The sequence below is a fragment of the Pyxicephalus adspersus genome, chromosome 7 (assembly GCF_032062135.1).
Source record: "Pyxicephalus adspersus chromosome 7, UCB_Pads_2.0, whole genome shotgun sequence".
NCBI lineage: Eukaryota > Metazoa > Chordata > Amphibia > Anura > Pyxicephalidae > Pyxicephalus > Pyxicephalus adspersus.
Window position 1 is genome coordinate 44517552 of NC_092864.1, and position 23522 is coordinate 44541073.

General features: G+C 38.2%; 1 protein-coding gene and 1 long non-coding RNA gene across 7 annotated transcripts in view; one reads left to right on the forward strand and one right to left on the reverse strand.

The window, feature by feature from the left end:
• The window catches only part of COBLL1 (cordon-bleu WH2 repeat protein like 1), a 90514-nt gene that overhangs the window by 47735 nt on the left and 19257 nt on the right, over positions 1 to 23522 (reverse strand). The window contains exon 1 of one of the 5 annotated variants that reach the window (XM_072418266.1): positions 20630 to 20753. The exons of the other annotated variants lie outside the window; for them this stretch is intronic. The gene's annotated coding sequence lies outside the window, so the exon portion shown is untranslated. Of the gene's footprint in view, positions 1 to 20629; positions 20754 to 23522 lie in introns of those variants that run through there. 5 annotated transcript variants of the gene reach the window in all.
• LOC140334544 (uncharacterized) lies at positions 882 to 15976 on the forward strand. 2 transcript variants are annotated; one of them, XR_011921588.1, is made up of 3 exons: positions 882 to 1011; positions 3419 to 3581; positions 15700 to 15976. It is a non-coding gene; the product is annotated as an uncharacterized lncRNA (long non-coding RNA). The 2 variants fall into 2 exon arrangements; XR_011921587.1 differs by lacking the exon at positions 882 to 1011 and having other exon boundaries at positions 3358 to 3581.

The following is a 23522-nucleotide window of genomic DNA, read 5'->3' on the forward strand; positions in this document are numbered from 1 at the left end:
GGGGGGGGTCAGTAGAAAAAAAGCCTCCTAGATTAGTGGCCAGTGGGAAGAATTCCCCCTAAAGTAGAGGCTAAAACTACACCATTATAAACACCTATGAATGTCATTACCAAGTGATGTTCCCAAAGCTACACAGGATTCATCAAATAGGAGGTTTATCACCCCCAGTTCAAGGAACCCAAATCAGCCTTTGGAGGAACCCTGAAGTTTCACAGAACCCTGGTTGAGAATGGCTGATCTGGACAATGCTCTGCATACTGTGACTCTCCCTGATATTTGTGGGGGACATGCACTCATATTTGATGCAAAAGTCATTCTTAATTATTATGGTAAATATAAGGGTAAACTTTTAATTTTCAGTTATGCAGAACATTGGTGGGAAATTACCCATATACTTCAAATTAGCACCTGTGATGCCTACATAATAACGGCAATCTTTTACCTAAAATGCGAGCCTGACATACCATCACATTAAAAGCACTTTTAACATAAGTACCTTTTTTTATAAGCGTGAAGCTAATTACACTGTCAAGGAATTGGGAGTGGTTCACTAGGAATGGGCAATAAAACAGCAGGTGGTAAAATGGATAATGTAATTTTAAGGTATAATGGTCATATGACACATGAAGATGTATGGCAAGCCACTCTATGGTTAATTGTGTTTAAATGCTTATGCTGTGCAAGATGGCAGCAAGTAAGAGCAAATGTTGACAGAGATTTGGAGATTCCCTCTTATCCAACCACCTATGACACAATACTAACTGACAATTGGAGTGTCAGCTTCAGCTGATCTGCCTGTTGTTGCAACAGGTACACCCCCAAGGCCTAAATAATTCCAGGTAAAGCGAACCTGAGGCAAAGTAAGGTTGGTGAAAATCACAGATGATCATCACCTGCTGTACATAATTGCAGATGCCAAATGAAGACCATAACTGCCTCCACCTTTGCTTGACCCCAACATTTCTCAGCTCACATTTTTGGGAGGCCTGTGTAACAGTGGGTGTGGTGGAGGTGAGTAACCTCAATACATGATTCCAATGCCCTCTACTCAACTCAGAAACTCAGGAGATATGCTATCTGTCCTGGATCCACTGAGTGTTTGTCATATTATGAATGATTTCATATATATGAGATTGTGCCTGCCATATTAGATGTACTGAAAATTTGTTAAATAATAACTGGAAGTCAGTATTAGGATGGTACCTGTGGACTACTCACCTTCAAAACCAAAAAAGAGATAGAAACTTCTATAATATAAATATTTATGGGGCTGCTGACATCATATCCAAGTGTTCTCGGTTTTAGGTGTCCACACAAAAGCCCCTTTTATATGTAAATATTGTGTCTAAAATAAATTATACGCCTATATAAATTTATTGGAATGAATGGTCTGGTAAACAGTGTCTAACTTTAAAGTGAAGCTGTGTTTTCACCTAAATTACTTGCAGTATTAGCTATGTGATGGATACACTTCAAGCAAAGTTTAAACATGTTTAATTATAATTCCATATTTATTCAAAATATTCAAAAGCTTACATGAGGATTATAGCCTGGCCAAAAATGGGTGTATAATTTTGCATATTCAGTTTGGACTAACCAAATCAGATACCCTCTTGCATTTGGATAATTGCCCCAAAAACCTCACACAGACATAAAATCTAATAGCGCTGCTAATAGTTATAGGGATATTCTTGGTGTGTTATGTAAATATATACATATCTCATATTATGCAAAGTATAAATGCCGGTTATGTTAATCACACAGCTAACTTTAATGCCCCGATCTACAACAATATCATTACCAATCTAGAACAACCAGTTCCTTGGATTGCTGTAAATCAGTTAATATTTCTGTTGCAATTACTTTAATGTGTTTTATTATGTATCTAAACATTTAGATAGATTGTAGTAACAAAAATGATGTTAATCTCGGGAAAGCTGTTCACCATACTTGCAAAACAATATATGATGCTAAAATATCTACAAGAATGTGCATGTCATGCAGGAAAAAAATCTTTATTAGGAGATGGGGCTCTCTTTATAAAACAGGGAATCTGACATTCCCACATACATTCCCTAGTGGAAATCAATTACTGCCATTGAAATACATGGAGCTGGAAGATCTCGGAAGATGTCTGATTCCCTGTTTTATAAATAGAGCCCTTGGGTTTTGGTTCAGTTCCATGTGCTAAAAAAGAAACAACAGTTCCCTATTACAAGCAATGTTTTATGCTTTTGTTCCACATTTGTCCTCTGAACAAATATTACAAATGTTAGCAATATATCCAATGAAGACATTCTCATTAAACCAGAAAGTGTTTGTATATGTTATATGCTAACTAGAAAACTCCATCCAGCACTGAAAAATTCTACTAAGGAGGAAGCTATCTATATATTCTACGGGGAAATGCTAATATCATGTGGGTAAAGCACAATGTTCTATCTAAAACAAATCTCATGAAACAATCTTGATATAAATAGAAGTGTCCTCTTTTGTGCAAAATCAAAATAAAATATAAATATAAAAATATTCTGTAATTGTATCCTAACCTTCCACCGGAAGTGTCTCCAGCTTGTTACTATTTTCAGTACAACGCTCTGATTTAATCACACCCCTGAAAGTCTGAAATGACATGTTGATATCCATGCACGCTACTAAAATAAAATTAAATGGTAGTTTCACTAAGATTCTTGCATGGCTTTAAAGAAGATCCCGTCTAATTAAAGAACAGGATATTGTTTTAAAATGAAGATCTACCTAAATATTTACATGTACAATTATCCTATTCAACTAATTCCTTGTAATGAATAAGCTAACACAGCCCAGTGCCTAAAGGCCTTACAAGCTGGATGTCATCAGATAATTGGGGGGGGGGGGGGATTTTTGTTGCAGGTATAAAATACAGGCACCAAGAAGTGCACATACTGTGCCTGCAGCAGTTTCCCAAACCTCTTGGTACAGCTAAAGTCTTTGTGGTTCCTTGATGACGATGTATTGACTGAGCTTGCTATTAAGTCTTGCCAACATTCCTATGGGTCCTTCCTTATGGCAAGCAGCCTCACTGGCCAACAAATATGTATAGGGCAGGCTGCTAAAACAACATGGATTCTGCCATGGCCAAAGAGTTTGAAGGCTTTGGCAGGCACCTCTAGGTATTTGCACTCTATACCTGAAGCAGTGCTCCCCCTACTCGGTCTCCTAAAGCGGACTTAAACTCAACATTTTTACTTACTACATAAAAATAAAATTCTAAATAAAGTAAAAATGTTGTTTTTTTTAGTGCAACACCGCCGCGGGCGTTCAAGGCTTAATGGGTATGCAGAGCCTCCCGGGATACCTACGTCATGCATCCTGGGAGGCTCTGGCTGCTCTTTCTGCACGTGGCCTGATCTCAGGGTCTCTTTTTTTCCCTTAACAGGGGCAATGTCACCCGATCTCACACCTGCACATTGCAAGATCGTGTGACGTAGCAAGAAGTTGGAACAGAAGATGGTGGCGCCGGGGCGAAGAGGAATTCTAGGACTACACAGGACTGGATCATGGAAAGGACTGCAATCATCGAGAGATCTGCGGGATTAAAGGTAAGTGTAATTTTTTTTTATTTTTAGTTTAGTTTCACTTTAACTAATTCTGTAATGGCAGGTCCTGTATTCCTTTCCTGCCAGTTACACTATAAGCAAATCACTGCAAAACAGTTAACTGCACACAGTATTTCATAGAATTCCAGCTATGCAGAAGCACAAATAAGAATGTTCCGCATGAAGAGACATTTAAGTGCCGTCTAATATTTGATAAGAAGACTATGTGAGAGTATGTTTGAATTTGATGAGTGGGCTGTAAAGCAGTGCAAACATCCCTGACCTTCTTTCCATGAAACACTTTATTAGCAGAAGTTTTTAAAGCCAGTAACAGAGAAAATACAATATCAGAGCACAGCCTAAAAGAAAAGAGCTTGCTGGGATCAATGAAAACCATCTTGTTTTTTTACAAGTTGACATAAATCTTTTTCGGACTTTTTAAAGGCAAGCTAAAAGAAAAGCATGAAAGTTGTTTGATCATTACACAGCGTGGAAATATTCTGTCTGTCCCCTCTGGTCCTATTCTTGCTGTGTATAAAATTGTTATTTCTTATTCTATCAAAATAATATTGTTTGACCTAATGATGAACTCCAAGGGAAACAAACATTAACCTGTGCAGTTGGTCTCCTTCCGCACTACAAGGGTCAATCGAAAATAGAGGATGATAAATAAAAAGATTAACCTAGCTAACATACAACAAATTCATTGGTGTCAGGTAAACTGTCCTGAGAAGTATAAATTGCTTAAGGAACCCCTAGCAACCTCTGGAGAATCCCTGGTTGAAAAACTTTGCTCTATAGGTTACCAGGCGTTCCTCAAGATATGGCTGATCGACCTCCCATCTGACGGTATCTGCAAAGTTCCAGATTCAGAGATAATTGCATTAACCCTATGATCTTTTCAGCAATCTGTAAGGGGACATTCTTCCCTGAACACAGAAGTAAAGGGAATTTTTCCCAATTACTTCAGATAAATAGATTTAGCAGAGGCTTCTTTATACCTGAACATGATTTCAAGGGAACCTCAATGGTAAATAGGATGAGAAAGGTTGTTCTGAAGTTACAATCAAAATGTTTCACATGAATAGAATAATTATTCACCCGTTGCAGTAGTGTGGATCAGTAAACATAGTAGTATGTGACCAAATAACTTTCATTATGGGTGACAGCTACTCTCTAATGTGATCAGCAGCTAAAACGTCAAACAGGAAATTTAGAAAAGCAGCACTGTTCTCTCATATTCTCCAAAGCTTTCACCACTTTGAAAGTGTTGTATGAGATGGACCCTCATGTAAAGAGGCGATCAGGAGGATCACCACTTTAAAAACATGATCAGGTGGCAACCAATGTATCTGATCACCAATTTTTAAATGGAGAAGGGAAAATGTGCTCTTAAGTTGAGGAGTTAATGGCATTTTCTATCAGACAGTTTGCCCCTTTATTACCTGTTTATTCTGAAAGATTTTTTTAAACCCTAGTCATTCCTTCCTATAAGCGGAGCTCCCTTTTACACTCGCACTGTATTGAATTACAGGATGTTTCAGTATGATCTTTGACAACGTTCCCCATTTCTTCCACAATCACAGGCGTATCTGATATCAGGACTCATCTTTGTCATCGCTCTACCTTTGTTCCAGACAATTGTGTTTTCACCTCAAATCACCATCTGAAGATCGCCTGTAAAATTCTTTTCTAGTGTAACTAAACTCCTGTTACATTGTATCTAGCGGCATAGGAAGAGAAAAAATACAGACCACTTAGCTGCTTTGATGACAAACACAATACAGAGAATAGTAACATAAAATACTTCATAATGGCAAAGGTCTCATAAAGGTTATAAAAATACAAACATGCTAAACATGTGAGAGGTATGTAGATCCTAATGTAACATTATATAAGTTTTAGCATGTTTATGCATTCACAAAACCTGTTTGAAACTTTTCAAATTTGCTTTTAATAAGTTATACCTTTTTGTCAAGCACTCTTGTTATAGGATGACAATGGTGTTCTAATTATTAAACCTGAATATCACGTCTGCCCCCGTGTACAGACAGCAAGCGGGCTATAGTGAAACACAGTTAAAGTAAGCACATAAAGTAGAACATAATGTTAAAAACAGGTGGGAAACCGAGCAGCTTTTGTGCCGTTTTGAACCTAAGCCTAAATGGAAACAAGGAGGGTAAAAATAAAATAAAAATAGGGTTCACATTGTTTTTGTTTGCAGTACATGTGGCAAAACATATCTTTAAAACTCAATTCCAATTCTGCTTTGCTCGCAATCTGGTACTGGTGACAATGCTTCCTTCTTATATCTTTTTGCCTGATGTGACAGGTTGCACCTGCTGTGTCTCCTAAAATGTGATGACATAAAAAACTCAATGGGTCTGAGTTGTTAAATCTCTCCAAGCCTAGAGAAGATACACTTTCATCAGTTAAGCAGAATAATCCAGAAAACCAGGAATTAATTTCTTCAAAGTCATTTGCCATTTGCTAGCAAAAGTTTGGAATCCAGGACTAGATCCATTTCAGGTTTGCAGGTCTACCCTGCTTCACTGATAAAAGTGTGTCATCTCCAGCTTTGGAGAGATTTAATAAATCAGACGCAATCAATCAGAGCTATTGTTCCCCCAACTCCTAGATAATCTCTTTGGGGCAGGGTCCTCTTCTCCTCCTGTGTCACTGTATCTGTCATTTGCAACCCCTATTTATTGTACAGCGTTGCATAATATGTTGGTGCTATAAAAATACTGTTTAATATTGGTATCCACAACATAGACCAACATTTGGTACTCCCCATCACAGCTATGCAAAATGAAAGAACACATCCCCGAATCCCTCTAGATTTGCAAGCATTTTCTGCATATTTGAAAAACTGATCAGCCGATTGGCCAGGTGAGAGAAGCATTGCTCCTCCATGCTGTAAATTGGGTGGTCCAGATTTTAGGTTAGCAATCTGCTGATAAATTGATCAACTAGAATCAGGAATGTTCTAAAGGCTCTTGGGAATGCATTCCTTTATACACAGTGTTGGGCAGAGAGATGAGTGGTTCTCTGGAAATACAGATAGCAGGGAAAATACTCCATAATCCTAATAATACAAGGAAAAAGGGTAAATAGAAATTTCAAAATAAAAATAGTGTTTATCATGAAGGTAAGCAAGAGTTGGGTCATCTTCTAAATATGGTATGGACAATACTGAGCTGTTGTGTATTAGATCTAACAATTAAATATCAAAACCTCAACTGTATTTTAAATGCTTTTACAAATTCATTAAAGCATTGTAATTTTTTTAACACAACCAATATAAATATCTGAACTTTAGGCAGCCCCTCCTTCCATGCCTTTGATAAGCACTCTAACATGGCTATAGGGATTCCTACTATTGATGCCTCCAGCATTCTCGGGAAAATTTCCTCAAACTTCTGATGGGTCCGTGAAATTTCGGCGAACTGATTTCACAAACCCATCAGAAGTTCCAGGAAATCAGTAAAGGAGAATTTCCAGGGCTGAATTCATTCTTGTTTTGAATGGGGAGACTTGTCCCTTTTTAACCTCCAGTGCCGGGGATCACACACTGAGCTGATCAATGAATGCAGCCGTGGCTGCATTCATTGATCAGCACAGCCCGCAATTTTTTTATTTATTTTTTTGAAAAATATATAATTTTTTTAATTAAAATTCAATCTCGTTTGGCGAATTTACATTGGACGTTCTCACTTAGAATTTCGGTAAGCGGGAGCGGCCGAATTCGCAGCGAGATCAAGTTTTAAGGACTCGCTCGCTCATCCCTAATTCCTACCAATTCAGCTACTGGAGTGGCCAGTCTGCATCCCCAAGTATCCCATCCTATCCATCATTTCACAGAAATTTTGTAAGCCTGGAGACCATCAAGGTAGCAGGAAATGCAAAAAATACAAGTACCAACCTTCTTAAAAGTGTTCTTTTTCTTCTGCTTGTGAGTTTTTTGCTTTTTTTTATCCTGACTTTGCATGAATATAAAAAAATACCCTGAAACTCCCTGGTCACCAACGACCTGCATAACTTCTGGTTTAACTATTCATTTTTGTTTATTCATTTTTTTATGTTTGGCAAAATGTTCCCTAAATACTTTGAGTTAAAAAGTTTCCCCTTACTATATTTCAAAAGTTAGGCGTTATAGCTGGTATACTGAAAACATGTAATTCCAAACACATAAATCTTCTGGCAATTCTTCTTATCAAAGTTTCTCTACAGTCCAATTATATCCAGTAACTAATGATCAATCCCCCTTGTGCCAGAACAAGCAATGCAAGGATATGAATTGTGATCACCGACCCAGGAACGGTCATTACACAGAATGACTGACAAGAGGCTGCATGCCTACAGAGAGGCACCGGTATAGCTCTGCCCGCTTGGCAGGAAGGGATGATATTTCATGTACATATGGTACAGCTAAAATAATGCTGGAATGAAGGGACTTTTCTACCATTATCACAGTTGAACTTTTTTCCCCACATGGCTTTACGGAATGGCTTTACTTGATGCCTTGAGTTGTTCATTAATCCAACATCTCAATGTCAGCTGAAATAATATTATGTGACACAACATGTTTTGTTAATAGCTGAACTTCAGACGAAAAGGAATTTTCACACACTTAAAACGCTTACTGATCATGTTTTCATTTTCTCTGTATAACTAGTTCTATCAGTTGTTCTCCTACTATATTGTGGCAATAACCTGAGCTGGTGGCATTATGTTATGGGTCTGGACTTATTACGCTAATAAATTTGATTTATTAAAATGGGAGAAAAAATGAAAATATTGTTACTAATCTTAATTCCTAAAAATTATTTTCATAAAATTCAATGTAAAGCCTGATTGGTAAGTGTTTTTTTGAGTTTAAATGAATCGGCCCTTATGTGCCACAGCCTAACCTTCTGATGAGCCTAAATTCTACTTGTGTTAATCTAAGCAACTCAAAATCACCCCCCAGCCTGAAATATCACAATGTCAAATATGGAATTTTGTCTGTAAAAAAAAAAGTCTTTAATAAATGTTCTCTCTATATTCTGAGTTGTATCATTAGCCAGGAAAAAACACTTCCACTGTAACTGAATTTTAATATCTAAATGGATGCTTGCAAAGGACAATTTGAAGATGAACGCAGAAGAAAGCAAACAGCCCTGCAGGGGGTCCCCCTCCACACTACAAGTGTTAACTGTTTTTTTGGTCTAGATCATGATCATTAAGGAGATAAACCCATCTAATTACTTGTTCCCCCAGAAGCTAGTGCTCCCCTTCACTGTCCAACACCCTGGAAGACCCTATTGGTCCTGCATTGTATGGTGATGAAAAGCTATTGGAAAAGTTGGAAAAGAGGGACTGGTTATATAACGAGGAGACAGCCTGAAGGATATGGGAATAAGGAACATATCTTCTCATTCTCATTTATACTAGTTTTTATACCCCAGCTGCAAGGTCAAACCTGGCTTGTAATAGTTTTCTGCTCTGTAAGATAATAGGCTGGATAGGAAGAGTTGCATGGGCTAGGAAAAGATGAAAAAACAGGGTACAAAGCCACCATTTTGAACTGCAATAATACTGAATCTGCACATTTACACTGTGTTGTTACATAATAAACTGGGAGACATATGTCAGGCCATGAGTAATCTTGATTTCTATACACATCTGGATAATAAAGCAATTACATTACATTAAAGCATAGTTAACGGGATGGAGTTTCCTTTTAACTTGCAGACAAGATTTTCCCAGCCATGGGTGGGAATTTAAATGATCCATTAGATACATTATAATAAAACAGACAACAAATAAATAAACTGCTGGCATTTCAGAGATGTGAAGTTCATGCAGTGACTTATCCGACACAATGAGATCCTTGTGCGCGGTGCTCCGGGGGTTGTGAGGTCTTTTTTTATGTGATTGCACCATATTTTCCAAGAAGCATTAAGTGAAATTCTTATTCATGTGGGGGGGGGGAGCAGTGTATGTCAGGTCACTGGAAATTTTAAAAAATACTTCAATTATCTGTGGATGGATGTTCCCAGATCTAACTAGGAAAACTGGAATAAATATCTGAATGACCCTTTACTCTTAAAGGAAACCTGTCCTGAGAGAAACATGGAGGTTAATGACATTTTTTTCTGAAAGTGCTGGTTGGCTGATATCATGCTGACAATATGGCTTCCAGTGCCTACAGATCCCAGCACCTAGGGCAATGTCAAATGGATGACAAATCACCAGTGTTAGGAATGACTTTCGGCAGCTTTCAGAACCAACAATGGAGCCATTGCACAAATGTAAGTAAAAAGTTGTCCCACTTGGCTTTGACAATAGCAGTACAGATGCCCATTTGACATCAACCTAATTCTTCAACACCTTGTTACCATTTTACAAGTCCCCAATTCTATATACTCAATATACAATGGCTGCCTCCAGTCATATGCAGCTTAGTGTTCCTTAAAGAAAAGATTGCAAACAGAGAGCTAAGTTTGTTGTATTGCAGAAGGGACTTAATCTGTAAATAATGAACCTGTCTGATAACATTTTCTCTTTTATGTTTACTTCTGTCAGGACAGCTAATAGGGATTACATATAAACCCCATACAAACCTTAGGGAATATATTTATACTTTTTTCCGTCAGCCCAATTTTTAAAGAGGATTGTCTTTTTTGGTGGAAATACCTGTGGTCTTTTTGGGGAATATACATATCTGTGACTTGCCTTCCCCAGCTGCCCGATGACGCAAACCTAAGGCCCTAAAGGTGCTGACCTGCATGTGGGGCCATGTGAACTGTGGCAATTGAAGTCAGTTTAATTATCTAATGCTCCTATAACTGTTATACACATATCCGTCAAGTTTGCTCTATCCCCTGAGGAAGCAGAATGTTTGCGAAATGTGTTGAGAATGATCTGATTGTATTAGATATTGCTGTCTATATATGAAAGCCTGGTTGCTTTTTTTTAAAAAAGTAATCCATTTAAACAGTAAACCTACCTAAATCTATGAGGGATACATTATTGCTTTTTATTGAAGTTTGTTATTGATCAACAGCGATTTTTCATGTAAATGTATTGAACAAAAGTTTTGATAATTTTATTAAAAACTTTTTTTGTACAGATGCTGTTAAAGTCTTCTCTTCTGAATCAGGTGTTACTGATTGTGCTTCAAATGGTGCTGTAATAGGGGATATAGCAGCTTTTTTCTTAAATCCTCATGTCTGTATGCTCAAGTAGTTCGTTTTCCAACGATAATAATTGGAAGTGTGTACGTAGCTTTAGAGTATGAATGAAGGGCTTCATGGCTCCACCCCATGAGGGGTATTTACCACTCCATCCTGCTGTTTAAATTGATGGAGGGTGGTGCTGATGTCATCTAGGACTGTCCACCGCCAAGAGAATAGAAAGAGGGCCCTATGCATTATGTTATCTCTCACAAGATTTCAGAAATGGGCAAGTATATCATTTTTTAAAACACAACATAGAGTTTAGAGTGGGGGCCTCCAATAGTAAAGGAGTTTCTCCAAGTGGGGAACTGGACCTCAAGGTAGATGTAGACCACAACCAAATGGTTTGCTAAACAGCTTCACCTTAATTGACAGTTTTTATGTTTTTCATGTTTTTGATCCTTTATTTATCTCAGTACTGCTGATCTCCTGCAAACTCTCTGTAGACACATCCTGCCCACACAAACTCTACAATAGGTGCACGGTGCTTCTTAGTTACACTTTGAACATTTGCAACCAGACAGGTCTTTATTGCAGAAAGGGACAGGTGAAGTCCCTTTTGCAAAAAAAACATACTTACATGCCAGATTGCTATCTTCCTCCGAAAAAAAAATCTTACCTATTTAAAAAGTTTTCAATCAGTAGGCTACTTAACTCCGTTCAAATTTACATCTGCTCATTTTATTGGATCAAAACAAGAAAATCTGCTTATGTGTACTAACTAGAATGGCCGCTCCTGGTGTCCACCCGCCTTTCCAACAAGGGGACAACCAGAAGCCCACTTGGAAGACAGTGTAAGAGCATTGTCCATCCATATAACATGAAATGCCTCAACAAGAACCTTCATGGCTACGTATTATTTTAATAAAATTTGTAAACCTGAGACATGAGAAGTGAAGCAATTAGCTGACCAACTAGTCAGTCAAGAACCTTTCCATACTTGTAGGGTCTGATTCCTAACAACATTGCAAGAATTTATATATACCCTATTTTTGTTTTATGAATGATGTCTATATTCAAAAGTTAGAACTGGTCAGAGGGTGTCTTTAAGTTGTCTGAGATGTACCAGGAAAATTGTTTTAACTTTCTCCCTGGATAGATTTCTGATCAAATGTTTCCATAACAATGATATCTCTGTTGAGTATTAATAGGTTATCTGGTTTTTGTCCTGATTTCTGACATTGACCCTGTGTCTGCACACCGGCATAAGACTTAATGATCAGTGACAGAAAGCAATTCCTTGTCTATGTGTTATCTTTTACCATATGTTATATTGATTTACCTAATAACTTTATTATATTTTATCAAAAACTTAAAAGTGGCCTGTATTGTGTATTTTGCCCTTAGTGAAACTGAACTAAATTACCGTACTTTTCATAAATCATTAGTCCGAGCCAATATCCTTTTACAGTACTTTCATTTATCTAATAAGGAAATCTAAACTAAGAAGGGATGCAATAACACATAACAACCAGAATTAATTCACTGCAATCAGCAAAGGTTAAATATTTAGCCCCACCCAATATTCTGATACACAAATGGGAACATCTCTGCTTTCAGGTATTAAATTCAACCCATGGCGGTCTATGTAAAAAGATCTAATCGTCCTTCTGAAGACGGCAAACCTTCTTGAGAGTTACAGCTAAACCAACTTGTTTGTTCCATTTTTATGGAATGTTACAAGACTGGCACAGGCAGACTGGGACTACAAGTAACAAGTGAATTGAAACTACATTGCTGGTAGTGGGTAATGGCCAGGATCTTGGCGACTTCTCAGAAATGGAGACCTCAAACAAGTCTGAGAAGTCAATGGGTGTTTCAAAGCACCATCAGCAGGAAGATACATTTATACTTAATAGGAATTATACATCAGTTCAAGCCTTTTCACACCCTTAGTGAACTGCAGCTTTCTGCCATTGGCTCCGTCACTATTATAACCTGCCAAATGAATGGGAGTCATTGAAAACCATGTTTTACATATTATTCTAGATAGCTGTGACTCTGTGGCAGATCACAGCCCACTTCCAGAAAACGCCAGGCTGATTATTGCCACACCATTGCTTGTGAAGGAACCGTACCTTGGCCACAAGTGCAATTGCATTCAAATGTGATACCTGCGGTGCGGCTTGACATTCCTGGACGCAGTATGCTCTGCTCCTGGAAGTGGTCAACCATGCAGTTTTTCACTACAGGTAAGAAAGATCCCCTAAAAAGATTGGCACATGTATCTGGAAGTAACATACTCCCATACAAAATTACTATATCGTTTTTTTTTTTTTTTTGTATATTTTTCATCAGATTTACCTAGGTAAGACCTAAACATTCTACATAATAATTTAGCAGCAGCCAATCTTAGGTAAGCAGAGCATTTCCCAAACTTTGAAATTCCACTGGGGTTAAAAACTGCTCTTTGCAAAAGGCAATTCAGTAAACCTGTGTGCCAACCTCAGCTCCCGAGAACTGCACAAACAAGTTTTACTGCTATTTAATCCAAATCATTCACCTTTGGATGGATACATAATGCCCTTGCCGTGCATTGCACTCCTCAGTGTAATACTTTTATTTACAGAAGGTGAAACGTCAGTAGTCTGCACAAGAAAGTGACACACAGGAACAACACAAAACACTGCAAAATTATTTCTATACCAACGTAGTATAAAAACATCTGGGTCAAAATCTCATGCATGATTTTTCATCACAGCTCAATGTATTTGGAAATTTCTCAGATGTTTTCAGTCAATTCCTGCACTGTTTTAGGTAATATGTCCTTTTATTAATTGCAAAGGGCACGTATATTTTGTGAAGAAAAGCAATGATTTGGCCATTTACAGGGCTGTTTCTACCATGATTTTGTCTCTGGTGGCACTCTCTATAACTGACTTGGTACAAAGTGCTGAAAATATTCAATGGCAATTAAAATCCTGTTGAACCTTCACTTTAATTAGGCTAAATGCATTCCAGTCGGATCAAAAGATGTTGAATGCATTACAGGTCATTTCTTTAGAAAGCAATGACAAGCTAAATAATAAATTTTATCCTATGCCAGCATACTTAAGTGAAAGAACCTTGCCCTCTGTGTGGTCCCTCTGAAAAGGTCTGACACAACCATCTGCTGTAACTGTATCTTTTCACTCAGAAAACGTAATTATCTCTTCTGAGTGGAGAGTTCTACAGCAACAGGTAGGGTATTGGAGCTCTATAGTAAAATCCTTGCTTCCACCTTCTATATTTAGGTCATCCCTGATTTTTAAAGAAAACATTTTGTTGGATTTTGCACACCTTTTGATGTTCCTTGATATATATTTAGGTGATTTAAAAGTTAAAGACTTAGTATACTCAAAACAGGTATCTAATTGTTAAGAGCAGGGTTCCTTGACCCTTTTAACATGGAGGAACCTCTTGAATCCCCTTTCAGGCCTTCAGGGAACCCCTAATATATTTAGGTTAGCCACAGCTACAGCACATAAACTTGGTGGACATTAGGAAGAATGCCCCATACATTGCAGGCCATTGGGAAGGCTGCCACCCTTACAGATTGCCAAAAAGACCATTGGTCTCAGTTATGCTGACATGAAATTCACAGACTGTCCATTGCTTAGGGAACCCCTGGCAACATCTGGAGGAAACCTGGTTGATAAACACTGATTTAGATGGCAGTTATAAAGACCTTCTATATCTCTTTCTGAGATTAAATATTCTCAGTGGAAGTCCCAGTTCCTCCTTCCTCCCAACCAATGCAGTCAACCACAACCATGAAACTAAATTACTCAAAATATGGCTTAACAGTCATCAGTGTAAAATAAACAAATTCTTTAGATATCTGGATGTGAAAGAGTGGGAAGAAAAGGATTACTAAAGGAAATTCTCAAGATTTTTTTAAAGCTAGTAGATGGCTCATCAAACCAATACAGAACCAAAGCTAATATATGAATCAGATGAACTTAAAAAACTATAAAAAAAGACACAGAATAATGGCAACCCACAAGACTGGGGTGAAAGTGGCAACTATTATTCTTTGTTGGCATATACGTCACAGAAGTATGGGTTGATCCAACCCTGAGCAGGCCACCTAATAAAAGTTACATTATTACAATCTCCAATATAATTATAATTATTAATACTTATTATAATATGAGAATTATTAGTGCAAAGTAACCATTAAAGTGCTGGGTATCTACTCTGCATAGTGTTTCTGTGTATTACCCATGTAACCATCACCACTGACGGGACGTATACATACACATCATCCGGCCTTATCGAAATCTCTAGGCATGGAATCTGATATTTTTCCATCAGAATTACAGGAATGTGGAGGTGTTTCAGACAGGAATTTAAAGTGGTTATCAGCAGAATAGAAGTATCATGGTGAGTAGCATACATCCTATGCACAACTCTGGCACTTTCAGTACATAATTTGTGGAGATAATACTTACAAATGAAATATGTAGCAGCGGCTAATACAATGCTACCTTAGAACTAATATATAACTATACAAATGTTCACAGGATAAAAATTCCAGTAGCATGTAAAAAGGCTCATTACATAGACTAAAAGACCTATAAAGCCGCCACATCCTTTAGTGCAGCTATTACTTGGTTTTATCAAGTGTTCTCCATACTTAAATCACAATATCAGTGAGATTGTACCTCTACTAGGTTTTTGTTACTCCATTAGGGAGGTAAACAGGTTCTCAGTGTTCCTCACTTTATCATGAAGTTTTTTTGTTGCTGTAAGGGCTTATACATTATTTTACATCAAGTTTTAATAAAGCTTAATAACGCTTGTGTCAGTATGTAAAATGTAATGTCCACGTGTGTACTCACAAACATTCACTGCAGTACCATTATCAGTGTATAATATTAAAAACTACTATTTTATTTTTTTGTTTTGTTTTTCAGCTCCTGGCTACATCACCACTTATAATGCTAATGAACATACAGAAAATACCAGGAAGGAGCTATGTGTGATATTCCCAGCCCTTTGCTGGCTTTCCCAGGCTTTTCTCTGCATCACAAAATGTTAAAATGCTTTAAAATTGCTCGTTAAAGCTATACAAGCATTGGCAAGCTTTAACAAGAAAGTTTTGTTAATGCCTGTGCATAAGAGCCTTAAATCTACAGATAAGTGATGCAATATTTTCTATGGCTGAAAACATTAAATAAAACATTTGCATTATTTGCTGTCAATCATTTATGAAATTTGGATAGATTGTTCATCAAAAATTGACCTGGGGTCAAAAGGTTTGTTATTGCAGAATGTTTTTTAAATTAGGTTTTTCCATGCAGATCAAATATACAACAACCAGATGGTACATTGAATACTTATGCATATGATGGATTTGAAGTACCATAGACTGACAATCTCAGAATGTAAGAGGCAATCTTGCAAGAGATAGTTTCATGAAAGATCGTTTCCAGCATCAAAGGAGTGACAGATGAAAGAACGAGCGCTGTACATGCAGCGCCGTTCTGTTCTATGGGGAGGGGAGAACGACAGAGCAACACCCGGCTGTGCTCTCCTCTCTTTACTTGTATTGCAGTCGTTTATTGACGGAAACTCATGGAGCTGTCAGGACTGATCCATGAACGACATCAGGTGACCTCATGTCAGATTCTCGCCCGAGATGAGCCCAACTGTTGGTATAACGCAAGAATCATCTGACATGTGTACATAGCCTAAACCTTCCTATTGTTTTATAGCTATAAAAAAGCTGAGGTTGGGCTTTAATATCAGCCTAAATTGAACAATGGACACATGATGAGATCACTTTACACAATATTATTCTTAAACAATGAAAAGCTCTAAATGCAGAGTAAAATGTGCATATAGCATTACATGTTTACATCAATGTCGTGGGAGGAATTAATTAAATTTAGGTTGTGAGTTTTTTTTCTCAGTAAGCAGAAAACACACCAGGGCCTTGTAATGCAATTATCAACTTTGCATAAAATAACATGTATTGACTTCCAAGCTTTTCCGTGTAGGTGCTCAGCAGCATACACGCTAGAATTGTCAAACTAAAACAATCTTTAATACTCTGCGTGACAATCTGACAGCATGAACGCAGATTAATTATATACACTGTGCATGGGATGCCGAAGAACAATGAAAGTGAAAACAATCTTTATTAACACACTGTCAAATAGTTAATATCCCAAAGAATGGCAGCTAATGAATTTCACATTTCTCTACGACATGCCACTGCAGGGAATGTGACTTAATAAGATCTCATGGTAGGACTGGAATGTTCCTACACTGGTCCATTGTGGCTTCCAACCTACTCAAGTACAGGTAAATCTTAACTGTTTCCACTCCGCTGGAATTCTACTCTAATCATTTGTTTACTAGAGCAAACTTTGGCTAGGAATGTCACGCAGTGCACTAATGTAAAGCTATAATCCATGCCAAGGGCACACAGTGGTCCCATCGAGTCATATCAATTATACCAAAACCTCTGTTAGCAGTGTTCAAACAAAGTAAAAGGCGATAGGCAGATTCCCTAGCCAACAGTGACCCTTTCTGCAAACACTTATAAGTGTTCTGCTACAAGATCACAATTCACTTGCCAATGGTCTTGTCCAGTACACTGCATTATAATTTGATGCTATTGGTTATTAAGCTTGACATACCATCATTATTCAAGGGCCTAAATACTTTGTAAACTAGAGTTACCCAAAAACATTTGTATGACAAGTAGATAGGTACACAGATTTTCTTGTGGCTCATATTTTGCTGAATTTGATTTTGTACTTTAGTTCTGCTCATTTACACACGGAACAATTATTAAGAATATTATTAGGAGAAGGGACCCGCTGGGGAGATGCACCGGCCAAAGCCGCGGACCCCGGCCCCTTGTACAGTTCCTAGGCTCAGAGAGGTGGCTGTCCCTGGACACAACCCACCCACTCTGTCATTGCAGGCTCAGGTCTACGATGGAAGAGTGGGTGGGGTATGTAATTATGATATCACTATGGGGGCGGTTTCTCCCTCTTTAGGTGGCACCCGGCTCCCCGCGCATGCCCGGTCAGAAGCCTGTAATTTTAGTGGTCCGCGGGACCGAAAAGGTTGGCGACCACTGATCTAATGTCCCTACCTCAGTCATCTTTTATTAACACAGTCTAAGGACCATGTTTGAGGGACAGCCAAATAACCTAACTGCGTGTTTTTTGGGATGTGGGAGGAAACCCACGCAGACACCGAGAACATACAAACATCTTACAGATTGTGTCCTGGCCAGGATATGAACCTATGACCCAGCTGCAAAAGCAAAAGTGCTACCAATGGGCCAACCTGCTGTTTTATGTCTAAATCTCCTACAGTGGCCAGTTTCAGCACTAAAAGTGTGGCAAGGGTATTAGAAAGAATGTAAACAATGAAGACTTCAGTCTATTCTCAATAAAGCATGACATAGATTAAGCCCCAATGCATATTAAACTGTTAGGTTTGAAATATAATTTTTAAGTGCAATTTTTTATCATAAGGTCTTCTATCCTGCCAGCAGGTGGTGCTATAATCTCCTTTTCACAAATTCAGCTATTTCAGTTTTCAGCTGTGCTTTAAATAAGCCACTTCTTTATATAAGCCATCCAATAAGTCACCACAGCAGTCTCAATCCTCAGGAGAAGGTTAGGAGATTTCAATTATACAAAGAGGGCTACAAAAAGCTTCAGTGAATAGATGTAATAGTGCTTTGGGGATTTTGCCACCGATTACTTTTTATGTTTGTGAAACAAAGATTTACTATTCTCATTTATAACTGTGCACTAAAATAAGACATGCCTGGGTTGCTACATTGACCAATCAGATTCAAATAAAAAGAAAAATCAGAGTGGTCTGTGGGCATACAACAGCTTGTTACATATATCTGAATGTTAGCATCTGCTTTACATTACAGACATACTAGGAATCACTTTTGTCTATAACCCAGCCCAGCAGGATTAATTCCCACATCTCCAACCTTTAAAACATTACAATATTTTTATTGTACCATTTTGTAATTTCCCATAAATATATTTTGCTAGTACTGACCTGGGCTTGTCCCTATGTATTGTGCAGACACCTGAAACAAGCAGCTTATGCAGAGGTCTGGTAAATGCATTTTTTTTTAAAATACATTACAATATGGAGACAATTTCCACCTTTTCTGTATTTATTTCTGCTTTTTTATAGCAGCTTTGTGAATAAAGATAACATGGCAGAGAGCCCAGTACAAGGGAAATGTTGCTAACAGACATACTAAGGACCTAGGCCTGTGCCAGTTAGTTTTTTATTTTTTCTTCTCCAAGTGGGGTTTGTATTCTCACACAAGTCTGGAAGATGTAGAGAAAATGCAGGTCAAAAGGAGGTCAAATGTAAGTCAAATGATAATGAATTCTGAATTATCTCCAAAGAGTCTCAAACTGATAAGAATGACATACACCTAAAGCCTCCCAACACAAGTTTCAAGATGTATTAACCTGCTCACAGTAATACATAGATTAGGTGTCTAAATCTAGGACACGGATCAAAAGAAAACACTGCCTTATATTCTAAAGAAGTACCTAAAGCTACAGCAGTGCATGGGACTGCTATGGGCCCAGCAGCAGAGAGGACCCAGAACTGTTTAGCTTTATGGTGAATTATATCATGTCCAGAGATGGTCTTCAATGTAGATACAGTATGTGAACTTTAATATACAGTAATCTGAAGGCAATAATCTGTTGTACCACTAAAAGGATTGTTTCATACATGAACATGAACAATATTTTTTTCCATGGGATCTCCCTTCAAACATAATTACAAAATACTCTAGCCATTTCCACTTTACCCAGAAAAAAGTTTTGGCTGGACATCCACTTTATTACAAACTCTGGCCAAGCATATAGACTTACTTCAATCTTCCTAATATGCAGTAAACACTCTCGCAGCAGCTCAGCTCCCCTTTCTCTCCTTATGGAGCTCCTGCTCTGTGTTTGTTACATTAAAGATTAGGAGACTGGAACATGTCACTCCTAGACGGTGAAGAGGGGCAAGCTGAGCTTCCTTAAGAACAACTTGTGATCTTTTTGAGGATAAATTGCTCCACAGTGTCAGCAGCTACTGACATAAGCAAGGGTTTGTTTTAAATAGTATATAAGCATATGACTATCCATAGCCTGGTCACATGTTCACATAAGGCTTGCTTGTCATCCGGCAAAGTCAACATATGCAAGAGATGCTGCTGTGCAAACAACAACACGTGACAAAGACTCAGTAACATTGTTTACTGGCTTTTTCAGTGCTAACTCCAAAATGCCTGGCAAGTCACTCCCACAGCACACAGTGCTTGTAAAATTATATACCTTGCAACTTTCATAACTACAGGATCCTGTATCCAAGGATGAACAATTACCCATGAGTCCAGAGAGTGCGACTGTCTGTATTTAAGCTCCAGCTAAGTAAATAGGCTCAATTGTTCCTTTGTGTACTTATATATTACATGTCATAGTGACTGCTGAATCAAACCCTGCTGACAGAACAATGAATTTGGCTGCAACAGATGAGATAAAAGTCTGTTGCAACTGCCACGCTGGTTGACCCATGTTTACTGCTGTGCACAGCTGTCACTTATTGTATAAAACGAAGCAGAATCTAGGACGCTTATGCTCTTTGTAGCTGGTCTTTGTGTTAGTAAAATATTAAAAAAAAGGACTTAGAACTGGTCAACAATATTTATATTCTGAATAATTGAATTGGAAACTGAATGCATTTTGAGTAAAGCTAAAGGATCTTGTAGGACAAACACGAATGGCATTCAATATAATGCAAAAGCCTTATTTAAAAAATAAAAAATAAATAAAAAAAATGTACCTTCCGTGACTGAGCCAAATCCTCCTCCATCTGTATCCCACATGACACTCTCAAACACTGCAGAACCTAGTGGGAGGGTTTCAATTACATTGCATTGTCAAATTTGAAAGCAGTAGGCAGGACTAGAACTAGCCAGGCGCCGACTGACAAGCTACAGGATTGTGACTGATTGTGACAGGGTTGTGGAAATTTTGATAGAAGCCCCACCTTGCAACGATAATTCATCCCATAATTCATATCATAGCTGTGCACAGCCTGTATATGAAACTTGCAATGCTGCACTGAATTCTGGAGCAGTGTTGCATCCTTGACATACCATTGCAAGATGCTGCAATAGATGGATTCCACTGACATGTATTTGTTGGATGTTTTGGCGAGAAGAAAAACTGCTCTATGTGGAGACCTGTGTTCTAATTTGGGTGTTTGTTCAGATCAGTTGGCCATGCTTTATCACTAGGAATGTGGGTAAAGATATGGTATATACATAGCAGAGATTGTATGAATTACTGCAATACCTGAGATGTTACTGATGTTCCTGTGCTATGCATGGGCAACAAACATCAATATATGTACAAAGGAACTCCACATTGACCATAGAAATTTTCCTGTTGGTAAATCCCTGCATTTCTTTGGTTACTAATTCCTGCTATTGTTCATTACATATCTAGATGTCCTTACCTTTCTTATTAGGAGCAGCTTGGCAGCAGCCATGATAGATGGTGCCCCCAGGTAGCAAAATGGGATGCAAAATTATTTACTACATTTGCTTACAGATGAACTTCAGGAAAACAGCTTGCTATACGCTTATAGTATTTGTGTCAGAGTGCTGTCTATTCATCCGGAGGATTCATACAGGCCTGCCAGATAGCATAGCCAGCCAGCAGTCCTAAGTTTTCTCTGCTGCAGAACTAAAGTTCTGCCTTGAAAATTTCTCATCAGGCAGGTCCTTATTGCAGAAAGGGACAGGCGATGTCTCTTCTGCAATGAAATATACCTGCCTGATCGCTGTCTTCTTCTAAATCCCAACATCCTTTGGAACTGCCAGCACTGAACGAATTTCCTTGCGGAACAGAAAGGAAACAGCAGCGCCCATAATAAAAAAGGAACATGTGAGCGTATTTAAACCAAAATAAAGCAGGTAAGTTTATTTTATTGCAAAAGTAACATCGCCTGTCTTGCCTGACCTGCTTGGCTGCAGTTTTTTACTTCTACAGGTTAGTTCTGCTTTAAGTAACTCATCTAGGTCTGCTCAATGCCCCAGTTTGTGGTTGGACAGTGAAAGGAGAATCAGCTCACTGACAAGCTGTTACACTGCATGATCCTTCTTGGCATGTGAACAATGCAGGATTACTGATTGACTTTTTGTTCTACCCACCCAAGAACAAATGCTGATGTGAGCACACCCTTGGTCAGAGAACAATGACTGAACCCAGAGAATCTCTTCTTTCATCATCAGCTGTCCCTCCTGCTTCAAAAGTAAATGTATTGAAAAAAAAATATGTAAATAAAATGGAAACATGGAAAGGAAGCTGGCATATGGAAATATTTGTCACAGCCTTGCAGAGTAAGCAGTACACATATCTGCTTGCATTGATCTCACACCCTGGCCAGATCAAAGTAAAAGTGACCTTTTAATAATAGCTACAACCTGGCAGCCGTACTCTTTTTTTCCATTTTTTTTACTGTGATTCTGTGGAAAAATACACAAAGATAGATTTGGAAAGATATAAGTACAAGGCAGAAAATATCGAGCCTCATTTACAAAAAGTGGAAGAAGATTTATTATTACTACCGGCCAAGCAAAGGCCTGTAACAAATAAAAAAGTGTGAAATTATTATTACAGTACTGCCTTGTCCACCAGCTCAAAGGAGGATAGTACTGCAGTCTAGACAATAGACAAATGACTGCCAGACACTGTAAGTGTAAAAGATCCATTACAAATGGCAGAGAGATCTACAGCGATCGTCCATTACTATCTGCCACTGCTCATCAATAAAGCAAGCTTATTCATTTCGATGATAAGAGCCATGGGGTAGTGATATATCCGTAGCTAACACCACCATGTGACCAAGTGCAAACCATCTAGATTAAGAACTGCCCCAGATTTTGCCCAAAAGTAACAGCATTTGTGCACTTAGGTATGTGATGCAGTAAAAGGAAAAAAGTTTTGGTGAGCTAACTTTGCTTTTGAAAAATATTTTTATCTCCCTCTGTGACAGATTTAAACCAGGACACCACTATCTATTTAATTATACATACAGGACTAGATCTGAATCTTCTCTGATTTAATTCAGCCCAGCAGTCACAGAATTATTACCTAGAAGCAGGAACACCTGCTGCAAGTATCTCTGTGTTTTGGCAGCCATATTTGGACTGCCCTTGGGAAATGACTCGCTGACCTGGCAGAACTATTCAATTCCCTTTTTATTGGTTTACAGCCCTTGTGATTTCAGGAGAAGTGGAAAAGCTAGTCTGAATGAAGCAGAAATTTGTTGGGGATGTTTTTAGCATTTAAAACCAGTTCAGGAACTGTACTTTGAACAAGGAATGTTCTCTTTTTCTCAGGACATTAAACATTCACATGATAGAACAGTTTTGCAAAGTTTACTGCAAAGAGTTCAAGTGATACCAATTATAAGCACACATAATCCAATCACTACAATCTCATGTAAACATGTTCATGTAATTTTCAGGATTTCTAACCTGCAGCTCATTAAAATCCCATGAAAGTAATACCTATTGATCCCACATCAACAACAACGCCTTGTCCCTGTCTCCCATCTGTGCGCCTATGTTCTTACCCAGTCACACAAGCTTCCCAAAAAAAGACTACACGTGGCATTTACCACATATTACACAAGCATGGTTCACTGCTGTCACCATCAGGAAGCC